The sequence below is a fragment of the Anolis carolinensis genome, unplaced genomic scaffold (assembly GCF_035594765.1).
Source record: "Anolis carolinensis isolate JA03-04 unplaced genomic scaffold, rAnoCar3.1.pri scaffold_99, whole genome shotgun sequence".
Classification (NCBI taxonomy): domain Eukaryota; kingdom Metazoa; phylum Chordata; class Lepidosauria; order Squamata; family Dactyloidae; genus Anolis; species Anolis carolinensis.
Genome location: NW_026943908.1, coordinates 7,184 through 24,287, shown reverse-complemented (window position 1 = coordinate 24,287; position 17,104 = coordinate 7,184). Strand labels below are relative to the sequence as shown.

The 17,104-nt window shown below is 42.8% G+C and overlaps 1 long non-coding RNA gene across 4 annotated transcripts in view; it reads left to right on the top strand.

Annotated features, from left to right (window-relative positions):
* The window catches only part of LOC103281457 (zinc finger protein 135), a 20,770-nt gene extending 3,666 nt beyond the window's left edge, over positions 1–17,104 (top strand). For 2 of the 4 annotated variants that reach the window (XR_010001737.1, XR_010001738.1), the window contains 2 exons: positions 5,482–5,616; positions 13,488–17,104. This is a non-coding gene — a long non-coding RNA (zinc finger protein 135). Of the gene's footprint in view, positions 1–5,481; positions 5,617–12,905; positions 13,096–13,487 lie in introns of all 4 variants that reach the window. The other 2 variants (XR_010001739.1, XR_010001740.1) reach the window with 2 other exon arrangements.

The following is a 17,104-nucleotide window of genomic DNA, read 5'->3' as shown; positions in this document are numbered from 1 at the left end:
TCAAGGAAACTCAAGACACTTGGATGGTCACACGCTATGTTTTGATATGTGCTAGTTTCCTTCAGAGGTGTGTTTTAGGAATGCCAGTTGCACTGGGAATGAGGCTTGTGTTGTTTGTGTCATTGGCACCTCCCTCCCTCCCTTCTCTCCTTCTCTCCCTCAAGGCTAATATTGTCATGAAGACTTTTAAAACAAAGGTTAAAATATCCTGCTCAGACTGAACAGAACATCGCATTTCTGACACCCAAAATGTTATGAATAACATATCAATAACTTTGAAGCAAAGGTTGTTTTTATTGCAAATTCAGTCTGAGAGGTGCAGCAGAACTTTTACAGAACAACAAAGAACAACATTAAACATACAGACATACAGATTATACGCAACTACATTGGATTCACAAACAATCCACAGTTACATTGGCTAACAAACAGACCAAGGGAGGGGGTGACATTTTCACCCAGCATTCGCACACATCTACATGCATCCATCCTCATGCATACAAATATTACCACATCCCTTCTCCCTCCTTGGAGAAGCAGAGGCCAGACCCAGCTTCCACTGCCGCCTGCCAACACCTAGTTCCAAAATGCCAAAACATCAAAACTCCAAAATGCATCCTTTTCTCCTAAGAACAATGCCAAGGATCAGACCCCGACTTCCATACAGCAGAGCTGACTCCCTGCAGCACATCATGACTCCAGAAGGCAGATGCAAACATTAACAGATGCAAACATTTCTCTTATCAGTCACAGTTCTTATCACAGTTTACCAGACAGATCAACTATTTCAGGTCTTATTAGCAGGTTTTAATTACAGTTCCTGAGCAGGTAGTTAATGGTTTGTAGGCCTTAATATTTTAGACTGGTGTCTTCAAATTTACTAACTCACTCATTCCTCTCATTCATACCACATATAATAAATTCCTATTTCATTTGATCTTGTTACAATATCCCCTCTACTCACCAATTGGCCAGGAAGAACCCCAAATTGCTTTTACAGCTATCTGCTGTCTGGTCATGACAGAAGGGTAATGGAGCATGGAATCCTGAAGTCAGAAGAGACCTCGTGGCCCATCCAGTCCAACCCCATTCTACTGAGAAGCAGGAAAATCGCATTCAAAGTACCCCAACAGATGGCCATCCAGCCTCTGCTTCAAAGCCTCCAAAGAAGGAGCCTCTACTAGTTGGCAGGTGGCCATATTTCTCTTTGCAGCGTCAAAAAGCCGCAAGTGCTTCATGAATAATCTGTAAGTGCTGACAGTGTTGTTGTGGAATTTCGTTTGGACGCGGGTGAAGAAAGCAGACTGACAGCAGAAGTTGTCTTCAAGATAGTTTACTTTTGGCCAAGAGCAGGTGACAATGTTAGCTAATGCCCAAAAACCGCAATGCCACACCTTGCCTGTAGTGGCTTTCCAATTTATACAATTTTACAGAGCATGCGCAGAAAGCTAACTGACAATGGAATTTGCTGACTATTATAATCCTTTTGGACATGCGTAGTTGCTTTGTAACTTATATAACTCATCACATCAGGTGAAGTGTCCATAGTTTGCTCCACGTATGCACAATCCTCAGGTGACATGTTCATAGTTCATCCTATGTATGCATCATCCAGGCAGCCAAATCATTACTGCAGTTTGCATGACCTTATATTGTGAGCAAAGAGCAAATGTCAGGCAGAACATGTCCTGTCAACACTTTCATGGAAAAACAAGATTTGTGAGTAAGGGTCATCTAGGTAAGGGATTTTTAGGGTCTTTAAATAAAATATTCAAGAGCTGCTACATTAGTGTAACAAAGAGCAGCTGGTTATAGGGAGCACACCATGCCCCTATCAAAGCAGCCCCACAGGCAGCCAATGAATTTCCAGACTGAATTCAAAGTGCTTTATGCTTCAGGTCCAACCTGTCTTTGAGACTGCATCTCTTTATCAACCGGCACGGGCTTTAAGATCGACTGGAGAAGGAGGCCTGCTCTCGGTCCCACCTCCGTCTCAAGTGGGGACAAGAGAGAGGGCCTTCCTTCTCAGTGGTGGCCCCTCGGCTCTGGAGTGCTCTCTCAAGTGAGATCAGGCTAGCCCTCTCCCTCCCAAACCTTCCGCACACGTTTAATGACCTGGCTATTCCGACAAGCCTTTGTTCATGTTTAGACTCTCTTATAATATACTAGCTGTGCCCGGCCACGCGTTGCTGTGGCTTAGTCTGGTGGTGTTGGTCAGTCTACATTAGGTTGTATTTATGCTGTGACCTCCACCCTTCTTTATATTCACATTAGTAGTAGTATTTGAAGTCTGTTACCTTCTTCAATTTTTGTGTTGATTGATAATTGCTTGAGATCCCTGTTGTCTTTGTTTTGTTGTTAATCGAGACGTCTGCTTCTGCTGAGTGTGGTTTATATTTTTATTGTGGTAGAATAATCTTTTTTTTTTCGCCTGTGTAGGTGTTTATTTTTATTGTTGTTGTGGTGATGAAGATTGGATAAGTTAGATGCTACTGTATTGTTTTTTTGGAGGCCCGGTGTAGCACTGACTGGCCTCTCAGCTTCAGTGCCTGGCTGTTTCTTGCCTGTGAAGGTGTTGATTCTTGCTGTTGTTGTTGTTGTCATTGTTATTGTTGTAATTGTTTTTTTTGGAGGCCAAGTGTGAATGTAGGGATTGGGGAGGTAGATGATCACTGAATGGCCTTGTAGCCTCAGTGCATGGCTGATTCTTGCCTGTGTAGGTGTTTATTATTAGTGGGTGAGTGGATGGATAGATGAGTGGATGGATAGATAGAGTGGGTGCTCTCCTTGTTTCCTTTATTCCTATGCTGTTCCTTTTCTCTGCTCCGATCCTGAGCTCGCTGATAAGAACACACTGGTGAGAAAGGAGGGTAAATATAACCGGATCAATGGTCTTTCTCTCCTTTTTGCTCTTGGCCTTCCGGGCAGAGAGGGAGGGCTCTTGTCCTTGGCATTCCTTCGCTTCCCTTCCCTCCCTCCTTCCTTCATTTTATCCGTCCCAGCCTTTCCTGCCTGCAGAGCCATGGAACTGGGTCAATGGGTTGGATGGTGGGGAAAGGGAGAAGGAAGAGGCCTCTCATTGAAATGCATGAACTCCATGCCATGGGCTGCTGGGATTTGTAGTTTGCATCCAGTCCAACCCCTTTCTTTCTTTTTGTCATGGAGGAAGACCCCACCCAAACCCCTCAGACAGATGGTCATCCGGTTTAGTTGTGTTGTTATAGTCACGATGCGTTGTTGTGAGTTTTGTGGGTCCGGATTGTGGTTTTGTGGTGTGGTTGTGTTGTTACAACTGGGAGGCAAGGCTTTTGCATTGTGTTGCCAAGTTTTGTATTCCTGGGGCGTTTAGTTGTGTTGTTATAGTCATGATGCGTTGTTGTGAGTTTTGTGGGTCCGGATTGTGGTTTTGTGGTGTGGTTGTGTTGTTGTAACCGGGAGGCAAGGCTTTTGCATTGTGTTGCCAAGTTTTGTATTTCTGGGACGTTTAGTTTTGTTGTTATAGTCACTTTATCCTTTTATATATATAGATATGAGAACCTTTAGACTGTTTTTGTTTTAGCACTTTACTATTCTGAGGGCAAATACTGCTGTTTTATCTACAGCAATTGCTGTATTTTATTGTTTTTACCAGGGGGTACTGTGAGTGTATGATGTTTTGTTGACTCTTTGTTGCCCATGCTTTGTTTTGCACTTGTTGTATTTTGTGTCACACCTTGAGTGTTTTCTGAGCCGCCCCGAGTCCCCCATAGAGATGGTGGCGGGATATGAATAAAGTTGTTGTTGTTGTTATAAACACAACAAGATCAGTCCACAGCAGACACTCTGCTGGCTGTTGTATTGGATCACACATCGGACCTTTCCCAAGTGTCTAGGGCTGTGTGATGTATCGGTGATTAATGCAAGCAGATCCCAGTCAGGTGGCCTTCTGCAGCTGGCAGGTGGGGATTTTGTCAGCGCCGATTGTGTTTAAGTGCAGGCCAAGGTTTTTAGGCACTGCACCCAGTGTGCTGATCACCACTGGGACTACCTTGACTGGCTTGTGCTAGAGTCCTTGTAATTCGATCTTTAAATCCTCATATCATGTCAGCTTTTCCAGTTGTTTCTCCTCAATCCTGCTGTCACCTGGAATTGCAATATTGACAATCCATACTTTATTTTTTAACACGACCGTGAGGTCAGGAGTATTGTGCTCCAAAATTCTATCTGAATTCGGAAGTCCCAGATTAGCTTGACATGTTCATTCTCTGTAACGTTTTTGGGCTTGTGATTCCACCAGTTCTTTGTTGCAAGCAGATGGTATTTGTGGCACAAGTTCCAATGAATCATCTGAGCAACGGTGTTATGCCTCTGCTTGTAGTCTGTCTGTGCGATCTTCTTGCAGCAGCTGAATATGGGATCTATTGTTTCATCTGCTTATTATTATTATTTTATTATTGTTGAAGTGGGAATGATTGTATATAGAGTTGTTTAAATGTAATTGAGTTATAGTGTTGCAATGAGAGCTGGAGATTGCATCATGCTGTCTGCTGTCCACTATGCGAGTGTGTAAAGAGTTAACTGTGTATTGCATCAGACAGCAGAGGTGGTTATAAATAGCTTGCTGTGTTATCTGTTCTTCCCTCTGCCCTCTGCCTATTTGCACTCTGTATGTATATGTCGTCTTGAGAGTTTTCCGTTTGTTAGTAAACCTTTTGTAGATAGCCAAACAGGCTTCAGCCTCGTTATTGGTGCCAGTGATTCTTCGTTGATCTTCCGCTACATGTGTGTTTATCCAAACCGCGCGCTCTGACAATTATGACACAGAGAACAAGATAGATATGCTGGATTTCATATCACAAAATCTCAAGTCAAACACTTCCCAAGTGTCTAGGATTGTGTGATGTATTTTCGGATGATGCGCGCAGATCCCAGGAGGGTGGCCTTTTGCAGCTGGCAGATCGTAATTTTGTCAATGTCTATTGTTTCCAAATGCCGGCTGAGATCTTTTGGCACAGCACCCAATGTGCCCATCACCACCGGGACCACCTGCACTGGTTTCTGCCAGAGTCTTTGAAGTTCAATCTTGAGGTCCTGATAGCGGCTGAGTTTTTCCTGTTGTTTTTCGTCAATGCGACTGTCACCTGGGATGGCGACATCAATGATCCAAACCTTGTTCTTTTCCACAACTGTGATGTCTGGTGTGTTGTGTTTCAGAACTTTGTCAGTCTGGATTCGGAAGTCCCACATTTTCCAGTACTTTTGCAGGTTTGTGATCCCACCAGTTCTTTGCTGCTGGCAGGTGGTATTTGAGGCATAAGTTCCAATGAATCATTTGGGCCACATAGTTGTGCCTCTGTATTATTATTATTATTATTATTATTATTATTATTATTATTATTATTATTATTATTATTATTATTATGGAGCTCCTGATCTGCTGAACTGCTGTTGTTGCTGCTTTTCCCTTTTTGATGGCTTTGTCCTTTTTTGAAATGGCAACAGACCCATAACCCGGACCCTTCCCTCGGCAGAGAGGGCCGTCCTGCGGAAAGAAGGGCGTCTGCAGGGAGGGATTGGCGGAGGCCGTGCAGAAGAAGCTCCAGGCCGAAGTGGAGAAGGACCAGCAGGTGCCAAAAGGTGAGGCGGACTTGGGAGTAGTTTGGGTATCTTTAGCTGAGAGGGAAAGAAAGGCCGAGGGGACAGGAGAGCCAATATGGGGAAGGATGTCCCACTGAGGAGAAAAGGGCAAGTTTTTCCTGCTACTCTGGTGACTAAAATGGAAAGCAGTTGATTCACATTGTGGGAAAGAAGCTTCCAACTAAACATTGGGAAGCATTTCTGGATGGCAAGAGCAGTTCAGCCGTGGAAGCCTGGTCCCTTCTCAGGAGCCTCCCTTCCCAAGCCCTGGCCTTCCACTTCCGGGGACTCCATGTCCCAGAATCCCTGATCTTGGGCCAAGGCAGCTGAGGCTTCTGGGTGCTAAAGTCCAAGAAATCCCAGAGGAATAGAGTTTGGGAATCCCTGCTCAAGAGAGTGGAGGGAATAATGATAATAATAGTAATAGTAATAACTTTATTTCTAACCCTCCCTCTCTCCCCAAAGGGAATGGCTCTCTTGGACTACAACGCCCAGAAACCCTCCTGGCATGAGGGTTGGAGGAACCTGGGAGTTCTATCCCAAGACAAATATCTCCCAAGTCCTTGAGGAGGAGGCGGAGGAGGGGGAGGCGGCAGCCTTGGCCTAGGACTGAGACACGAGGAATCCCCGAAGCCAGAGGGTTGGGAGAGACCCCAAGGGCCACCCAGCCCCACCCCCTTCTGCCAGGCAGGGAAACTCAACCCAAGCCCTCCCGACAGATGGCCATCCAGCCTCTGACTAAATCTTCCAAGAAGGAGCTCCCACTGGATTCCGAGGCAGAGAGTTCCCCTGCGAACAGCTCTTCTTCTTACCCTCAGGAAGTCCTTCCTCGTGTTTAGGAGGAATCCCTTATCCTGCCCTTTGAACTCCTGGCTCCTTTGTCTCAGTCTCCAGAGCAGCAGAAAGGAAGCCTTTCCCCCTCCTCTTCCTCCTCAATGGGGCTTCTTTTCGGATATTGAAACATGGCTGCAGTACAGCCTGGATGACTGACAGAGCTCAGAGGACTCTCCCCTGAGTTCCACGGGGGATAGGGTGGAATATAAATAAAGTTTTATTATAATTTGTCCATCTCGCCTTTGGTCGGCCTCCCTTCCTTTTTCCTTCCATTTTCCCCAGCATCATGATCTTTTCCAAGCTTTCCTGTCTCCTCATGATGTGGTCAAAATACTTCAGCTTTGTCTCTAATATCCTTCCCTCCAGTGAGCAGCCATTGGGCATTATTTCCTGGAGGATGGACTGGGTGGACCTTCTTGCCAAGGTCCAAGGCACGCTCAGGATTTTCCTCCAGCACCAGAGTTCAAAAGCATCTTATCTTCCTTCGCTCAGCCTTCCTTATGGTCCAGCTCTCACAGCCATAGGTCACTATGGGGAATACCATGGCTTTGACTATGTGGACCTTCGTTGCCAGTGTGATGCCTCTGCTCTTCACTATTTTGTCAAGGTTGGCCATTGCTCTCCTCCCAAGAAGTAGACGTCTTCTGATTTCCTGGCTGCAGTGATCTTCGCGCCTAGAAATATAAAGTCTGTCACTGCCTCCACGTTTTCTCCTTCTATTTGCCAGTTGTCAATAGGTGTAGTTGCCATGATCTTGGTTTTCTTGGCGTTTAACTGCAACCCAGCTTTTGCACTTTCTTCTTTCCCCTTGGTGATAAGGCTCCTCAGCTCCTCCTCACTTTCAGCCATCAGAGTGGTATCATCTGCATACCTAAGGTTGTTCATGTTTCTTCCAGCAATTTTAACTCTGGCCTTGGATTCCTCGAGCCCCGCATGTCGCATGATGTGTTCTACGTACAAGTTGAATAGGGAGGGCGATAGTATGCAGCCCTGATGTCCACACTCCTTTCCCAATCTTGAACCCGTCTCCTGTTCCGTGGTCTGTTCTTACTGTGGCTACTTGGTCTTTATACAGATTTCTCAGGAGACAGACAAGGTGACTTGGTATCCCCATACCACCAAGAACATGCCACAGTTTATTATGATCCACACAGTCGAAGGCTTTAGAATAGTCAATAAAGCAGAAGTAGATGTTTTTCTGAAACTCCCTGGCTTCCTCCATTATCCAGCGGATATTGGCAATTTGGTCTCTGGTTCCTCTGCCATTTCTGAACCCAGCTTGGACATCTGGCAGCTCTCGCTCCATGTATTGCTGGAGTCTGCCTTGCAGGATCTTGAGCATTACCTTACTGGCATGGGAAATAAGGGCCACTGGACGGAAGTTAGAGCATTCTTTAGCATTTCCCTTTTTTGGTATGGGGATGTAAATTGATTTTTTTCCAATCTGATGGCCAATCTTGTGTTTTCCATATTTGCTGGCATATGGCATACATCACCCTGACAGCATCACCTTCCAAGATTTCAAAGAGCTCTGCTAGTATCTCATCGTCTCCTGCTGCCTTGTTATTAGCAATGCTTCTTAAGGCCCATTCAACCTCACTCCTCAGGATGTCTGGTTGTAATTCACTCACCACACAGTCGAAGCTATCCTCTATATTATTATCCTTCCTAAACAGATCTTCTGTATATTCTCGCCACCTATTCTTGATCTCTTCATCTTCTGTTAGGTCCCTGCCATCTTTGTTTTTGACAAAGCCCATTTTTTCCTGAAATTTGCCTCCGATGTTTCTGATTTTCCGGAAGAGATCTCTTGTCCTTCCTATCCTATTGTCTTCTTCCACTTCCATGAATTGCTTGTTCAAAAATAGTTCCTTGTCTCTCCTGGCTAACCTCTGGAATTGTGCATTTAATTGGGCATATCTCCCCCTATCGCTGTTTTCTTTCACCTTCCTTTTTTCTTGGGCTACATCCAGTGTCTCAGTAGACAACCATCTTGCCTTCTTGATTTTCTTTTTCTTTGGGACGTACTTTGTTGCTGCCTTCTGAACAATGTTGTGGACTTCTGTCCATAGTTCTTCTGGGACTATTTATTAAATCTAGTCCCTGAAATCTATTCTTCACCTCCACTGCATATTCACTGGGAATATTTGTGAGATCATATCTAATTGGTCTGTGTATTTTCCCCATTCTCTTTAGTCTGATTCTAAATTTTGTAATAAGAAGTTCGTGATCTGAACTATAGTCAGCTCCAGGTCTTGTTTTCACCGACTGGATGGATGTCCGCCACCTTTGGCTGCAAAGGATGTAGTCAATCTGATTTCGGTGTTGACCATCTGGTGAAGTCCATGTGTAAAGCCGTCTTTTAGGTTGTTGGAAGAGAGTGTTTGTTATGCACATTGAGTTTTCCTGGCAAAATTCTATCAGCCTACGTCCTACTTCATTTTGTTGTCCCAGACCATGCTTGCCTGTGATCCCGGTTATCATTTGACTGCCCACCTTAGCATTCCAATCTCCTGTAATGAGAATAATGTCTCTTTTTGGTGTGTTATCCATTAAGTGTTGTAGATCCTCGTAGAACCTATCTAATTCTACTTCTTCAGAAACTGTGGTTGGGGTATATGTTTAGATCACTGTGATGTTAAATGGCTTGCCTTTAACTCAAATTGAGATCATTCTATCATTTTTTGGGTTGTATCCAATTACTGCTTTCGCAACTTTATTATTAACTATGAAGTCTACTCCATTTCCTCGGTGTTCCTCTTGTCCGCAGTAGTAGATCTGGTGGTCATCTTTTGTGTAGTGGCCCATTCCAGTTCATTTCAGTTCACTGACTCCCAGAATGTCTATCTTTTTATTTAGATATGTGATATATTTTTATATATATGTAAGGCATTGAATTTTGCCGTTTATTATGTTGTAAACCGCTTTGAGTCCCCCCAGGGGTGAGAAAAGCGGTATAGAAATGCAGATGATAATAATCTATATATATAAAAGAGTGATGGCATCAGGGCAGTGGACAAAACAACAAAACTACAGGCCCCCCAACTTCGAAATTTGACAACACAACCCATCATCCACGCCTCTAGGTTGATACAACAAAAAGAAAAGAAAAATAAAGTCCTAATTAGAGGGAGAGCAATAATTGTTTTTATCCAATTGCTGCCAGTTTAGAGGGCTAATCTCTGCCCACTTCGTTGCCTAGCAACCAAGGGACAGCCAGGTTTCAGTTAGGGGACAGGCAAATTTAGGCCTCACTTAGGCTTCTTCCACAGATTATCTAATTTGCACTGGATTATATGGCAGTGTAGACTCAAGGCCCTTCCACACAGCTATATAACCCATTTATAATCTTATATTATCTGCTTTGCACTGGATTATCTTGACTCCACACTTCCATATAATCCACTTCAGTGTGCATTTTATACAACTGTGAAGAAGGGGCCTCATATAATCCAGTTCTAAGCATATAATATAAGATGATCAATATACAGTAGACTCTCACTTATCCAACATAAACAGGCCGGCAGGATAAGTAAATATATTGGATAATAAGAAGGGATTCAGGAAAAGCTGATTAAACATCAAATTAGGTAATCGTTATACAAATTAAGCATCAAAACATCATATTATACAACAAATTTGACAGAAAAGGTAGTTCCATGTGCAGTAATGCTATGTAGTAATTACAGTAGAGTCTCACTTATCCAACGTTCTGGATTATCCAATGCATTTTTGTAGTCAATGTTTTCAATATATCATGATATATTGCTAAATTCATAAATACAGTAATTACTACATAGCATTACTGCGTATTGAACTACTTTTTCTGCCAAATTTGTTGTCTAACATGATGTTTTGGTGTTTCATTTGTAAAATCATAACCTAATTTGATATTTAATAGGCTTTTCCTTAATGCCTCCTTATTATCCAACATATTCGGTTATCCAACATTTTGCCAGCCCACTTATGTTGGATAAGTGAGACTCTACTGTACTGTATTTACAAATTTACCAGTAAAATATCACAATGAATTTGAAACACTGACTACAAAAACATTGATTATGAAAAGGCGGACTGTGTTGGATAATCCAGAACATTGTATAATCGAATGTTGGATAAGTGAGATTCTACTTTGATATGAAATAATTTCTAGGATAGAATAATGCAGAACAATATAATCTCTAAAACCAGAATAGTAATAAAGAAATAAAGAAATAAAGAAAGTAAATAAAGCAAGGAAATTGGAAATTCCACAAAGGAAACAATCAGGGCCAGCTAACACCTCCCAAGAAAGGATTCTTCCAGAAAGGAAGCTGAGAAGGCAGTGAAGCACTATGTATTACCGAAGTCATTATTATTACTATCATTACTATCCTTACTATTATTATTATTATTATTATTATTATTATTGTGTTGCGGTCAACCGTGAAAATGAATACAATCTGGCTCCAAGTATTCAAAAACACTAAAATCAGAATATATAAAAATTAATGTGGTATAATAAAACAGAACAATACAATCTCTAAAATCAGAACACTAAATAAAGAACAACACTCTGAAAATAGGGGAATTCCACACAGAAAACAATCAGGGCCAGCTAACACCTCCCAACAAAGGATTCCCATCATCAAAGTCTGGCCAATCCTCTGTTTTCTCAGGGCCACAGACAGTAGAAGCACATAAAATATCGCAAACAACACCACTCTGAAAACAAGGTAATTCCAGACAGGAAACAATCAGGGCCAGCTAACACCTCCCAACAAAAAAATCACTCAGGGAGGAAACAGCTAGGCTTTAAATCTGCAAGGCCATTACATCCTAATCATTTTTCCTAATTGCAGCATTCATACTTGCCTCCAACAGACAAAAAAAAACCAATCAGAAATATTGTATATTCACAACCTTTAGGAAATAATGTCCCCTGATGGCACAGCATGTTAAAGCGCTGAGCTGCTGAACTTCTGGACCGAAAGGCCGCAGGTTTGAATTGGGGGAGCGGAGAGAGCCCCCACTGTTAGCCCCAGCTTCTGCCAACCCAGAAGTTCAAAAACATGTAAATGTGAGTGCATCAATAGGTACTGCTCCGGTGGGAAGGTAACGCTGCTCCATGCAGTCATCCCACATGACCTTGGAGGAGTCTACAGACAACGACGGCTCTTCGGCTTAGAAATGGAGATGAGCACCAACCCCCAGAATCAGACATGACTGGACTTAACGTCAGGGGAAAACGTTTACCCTTTACCTTAACTACCACCAATTTCTCAATACTTTATTTCCCATACCACCATTCTTCGCCACAGCAACGCGTGGCTGGGCACAGCTAGTAATAATAATAATAATAATAATAATAATAAGAAGAAGAAGAAGAAGAAGAAGAAGAAGAAGAAGAGAACACCTCTTTGGTGTGAGAGAATCAGCCATCTACAAAGACATGGCCTAGGGGAAGCCAAGCACTTGGACACAGAGAACACAGAAATGTTGGATCCCTCTGACAATCACCATGTCAGACTACACAGAGAAGCCATTGAAATCCACAAGCATGTGGACAATTTCAACAGAAAGGAGAAAACCATGAAATCGAACACAGTCTGGTTACCAGTATTAACAGATATTATACATATATATACACACACACACATATAAACCCCACTTGCCTAGTTTCCAACCTCTGAGGATGCCTGCCATAGATACGGGCAAAAGATTAGGAGAGGATGCTTTTGGAACATGGCCATACAGCCCAGAAAACTCACAGAAACAAAGTTATCAGACCTCCAATATGAAAACTGATGCCTCACAGGAGATTGGAATTAAGTGTTTTCACCAAAGGAAGACAAACTCTTGGGGAGGGGGCTGCTAAAGAATATACTGTATATACTCAAGTATAAGCCTAGTTTTTAGCCCTTTTTTAGGTTGAAAAAGCCCCCCTTGGCTTCTACTCGGGTGCTTTCCTGCCAGGACCCTCAGCTCTCCGCACAGCAACCCAGCTCTCCTGCCTCTCCTGCTCTCTTCTTTCTCGTGCAGTGTGCACCTTCCTCTCCTTCTCGGCGCTCGTCTTTTCCACTTTTCTTTATTCATATACACACAGCATTTCCCCCAAAATGTATACTGAAAATATAAACTATGATGATTACTGTAAGCACGTTTACATTGAAGGAGGTTAGAATAATGATTTAATCAGAGTTGGAAAATCTTAAATTTTAAATTACAGTTGTATGTAAATATTGAAAAACATTTGACCTACTGATGCCTCCATTAATATAATTTTGTTGCTATCTACCCCACCTTTCTCTAACACTGGGACTCAGTGTTAAGATACAACATGAAGATAAAATATTAATTAATAATATCAAAATTCAACAGACTTTTAAACATTATTACAGTAATTTATATAAGGCTGACCACATATCTCTAGAAGACATTGAGAATAATTTAATTCAGTTTTTTTTCCGTGTCAGGAGCAAACGGAGTTGCTTCTGGAGTGAGAATTGGCTGTCTGCAAGGACGTTGCCCAGGGGACGCCCGGATGTTTTGATGCTTTACCATCCTTGTGGGAGGCTTGTCTCATGTCCCCGCATGGAGCTGGAGCTGACAGAGGGAGCTCATCCACACTCTCCCCGGGTGGGATTCGAACCTGGCAGCCTTCAGGTCAGCAACCCAACCTTCAAGTCACAAGGCTTTTATCACCTAGGCCACCGGAGGCTCCACATTTAATTCAGTGAAAGATGTCAAAAATAAATGAAACACAAAATCAAATGTTCACAGTTCACAGCCTGTTATACCTGCAACTTTGCTGTATTGTTGGATTTTAATTGGCAGGGTTGGATTTTATTTTACGCAGAGAATCTTTGGGCACCATCCTCTTTGTAGCTGAGGAGGGATTGTTCGTTGTTGGGCAAGTGTTAAAGCATTTCTCACCAGGCAATGCGCACCTTCCCTCTTCCCCTGGGTTTGTTACAGCACGAGACTTGTTCTTCATGTTCCATGAGATCTTTCTCTGTTCAACTCCTGAAGACATTTTCTTCTCATTTGTCTGGCAGGTAACTTCTGAACAATTTCTGCGAAGAACATCTTGTGAGAGCTTTGCCCGAGGAGTGCTCTAAGTCTAAAGTAACTTCAAGATGCACAGCAATGACAAGAAGAAGAAATAAGTAGTAGAAAAATACATTTCAAGCTACATACCTGTACAATTAAGAAGGGAAAATAAGATTGTGCTGTAAAAAGAGAAGCTTCCTGAAAGTGAGAAGAAGGCTACAGCAATACATAGACTGTGCTGTTCGAGAGGTTATATCTGTGAACCCCTGGCATGATATTTGAATTATAAATATAAAAGAATGGCAAGTCCTCTACCTCCCTATCCTAGAACACACACAGGGGAGAAGTTACATCAATGTATGGAATGTGGGAAACAATTTGATTGGAAAAGTTCTCTTACTGTACATGAACGGACCCACACAGGGGAGAAGCCCTATAAATGCATGGAATGTGGAGAAAGCTTCAGTCACAGTGGCAATCTACGTTCCCATCAAAGGACCCACACAGGGGAGAAGCCCTATAAATGCATGGAATGTGGAGAAAGCTTCAGTCACAGTGGACATCTACGTTCCCATCAAAGGACCCACACAGGGGAGAAGCCCTATAAATGCAAGGAATGTGGAGAAAGCTTCAGTCGCAATGGTAATCTACATTCCCATCAAAGGACCCACACAGGGGAGAAGCCATATAAATGCATGGAATGTGGAAAGAGCTTCAGTCAGAGTTATAGTCTGCGTATCCATCAAAGGATCCACACAGGGGAGAAGCCATATAAATGCATGGAATGTGGAGAAAGCTTCAGTCGGAGTGGCAGTCTACGTTCCCATCAAAGGACCCACACAGGGGAGAAGCCAAATAAATGCATAGAATGTGGAGAAAGCTTCAGTCACAGTGGCAGTCTACGTTCCCATCAAAGGACCCACACAGGGGAGAAGCCATATAAATGCATGGAATGTGGAGAAAGCTTCAGTCACAGTGGCAGTCTACGTTCCCATGAAAGGACCCACACAGGGGAGAAGCCATATAAATGCATGGAATGTGGAGAAAGCTTCAGTGACAGTGGCAGTCTACGTTCCCATCAAAGGACCCACACAGGGGAGAAGCCATATAAATGCATAGAATGTGGAGAAAGCTTCAGTCACAGTGGCAGTCTACGTTCCCATCAAAGGACCCACACAGGGGAGAAGCCATATAAATGCATGGAATGTGGAGAAAGCTTCAGTGACAGTGGCAATCTACGTTCCCATCAGAGGACCCACACAGGGGAGAAGCCATATAAATGCTTGGAATGTGAAAAGAGCTTCAGTCAGAGTGGCAGTCTACATTCCCATCAAAGGATCCACACAGGGGAGAAGCCACATAAATGCTTGGAATGTGGAAAGAGCTTCCGTCATTGTAGCAATCTGCGTACCCATCAAAGGATCCACACAGGGGAGAAGCCACATAAATGCATGGAATGTGGAAAGAGCTTCTGTCAGAGTGGCCATCTACGTTCTCATCAAAGAATCCACACAGGGGAGAAGCCCTATAAATGCATGGAATGTGGAGAAAGCTTCAGTCGCAGTGATAATCTACGTTCCCATCAAAGGACCCACACGGGAGAAATCACCTTAATGCACGGAATATGAAAAGTGCTTTAGAGAAAGTTCAGCATACATTAGACATCACAGAACTCATGCTCTGCTAGAGGAGATGAGCCTTTGAGTTTCCGTGCTATCTTTAAAAAGCATTGGAAGGAAAGATGAAAGCCAGCACCTTGCTCTCTCTCCTCCAGAACTGCAGTTTGTGTGGCCTTGGTTGACGGCTACTGGGAGCAGGTGTCACTCAGAGGGGCTCTTTTCTCAGGATTTCAGCAAGCTTGGAAGGGGTTCACCTAACCTCCTCCCCAAGGAGACCCATCGCAGGCTTCTAGGATGATATGTGAAGGTTTGCTGAAATGAGCAGCAGCTGAGATCTCTGGATAAAAGGGTTGTGAAAAAGAATAGCTCTTTGGTTGCAGATAACGTCTTATCTTCATATGTCTTGGGTCTTCTGCATTCAATTGCATGTTTGCCGTGCAGGTGCATGTGTACTGTATGTACTGTGATCCGTCCTTAGTCCCTTTGGGGGGATAGGGCAGAATATAAATGAAGTGTTATTATTATTACTGCCCCTTGGTTGAAATTTTGGGCACTAGTCCTATACCTTTAACCCTTGTCTGGACTTTGTTGTATCCTGAATCATTGACTCTAAATTCTGGACTGACGTTTTGGTTTGGACTTGGACTTTGTTTGTATCCCTGGCTTTCTAGCTTGACTTTGGGACTCTGTTTGTACTCTTGATTTCTTGGTTGTTATTTGATCAATTATGCTGAATGAACTCCTGGCATGTGACTAGTGGACTGTAACCTTGGCTCCTGACCTGGATCTGCAGTACTCAACTTGTCTGCATTAATTGGACTCTTGACCTGCACTTGTGTTCATTGTTCCTTCGACTGTGTTGCTGCAATTGTATTATTTTTGCTCAGTGGTTCCCAACCTTTTCTTAACTGAGGATCACTTGACCAGAGACCACTCTCCAAAATTAGTGCCAAAAGGGTTACAAATCAGATTTTGGTCAGCTTTAGATTTGGTTTGGTTATTTGGGGTGCTGATTCAGAAAACTGCATTGGAGAGACCACATCAGCTCTATTTCTTGATACAGAACATATGCCACCCAGTAGTCGCCATCTGCTCGCCCACAGAAAACCATATTTAATAAGCCTCAGCACTATTAAGAGGGTTTCGCGAGACCAGTCACTCTCATTGCAACCTTGTAGTAATGGTGAGGCTGTGGACCCTATTTGAGTTATTGCGGACCACAGCTAGTCCACAGACCACAGTTTGGGAACTGCTGTTTTCGCCGGATTGAAGACTTTAATTTTCCTATAACTAGCGTTGCTGTGGCTAGGGCTTAATTTTTCTTTTCTTTTTGTTGTATGAATGTAGAGGCATGGATGAGAGGTTGTGCTGTCAATTTTTGAGGTTGTGGGGCGTTTAGTTTAGTTGTTTTGTCCGGTGCCGTGATTCCATTACCCTTTTATATATAGAGAGATATGGTCCTGACTTATCTTGAGTTTGTTTATTAAACCTCAGACTTTATACCGAGAGAGCCCCGGAATATGAGACCATTTCTCTTGCTTTGTGTGTACTTATCCCTATGTAGAGTGAACCCATTTGCATATTTGGGACTGTTTAATCACCACCTTTGGCAAAGGGTCCATTAGGATACACAGCATATCTCCCCAAGTGCAGGGAATGGAAGACAAAGAATGATGACAAAGACTGATGAAGATTCATGAATCCGTTGAAATGGACTTATTAACTAAATTGAAGAAGTAGAGTATAGAATAGCATTGAAAGGAAATAGAGATCCAAATCATATAGTTAGAGTTTTGTAGACTAGTGTTTGTAGTCCGTTAGTTTGGTTCTTGTGCAAAATATGTGTCCTACTTCACTTTAAATTTGTTTAGCAGTACCTTAAAATGTACCAAAATTATAATTTGTGTAAAAAAAATTAAATACCAAAATTATAATTTGCATCAACATGCTTTGTTTTGTTTCTGTTTTTGTTTTTTGTCTTTGAATAAAAATTGTTTATTTTA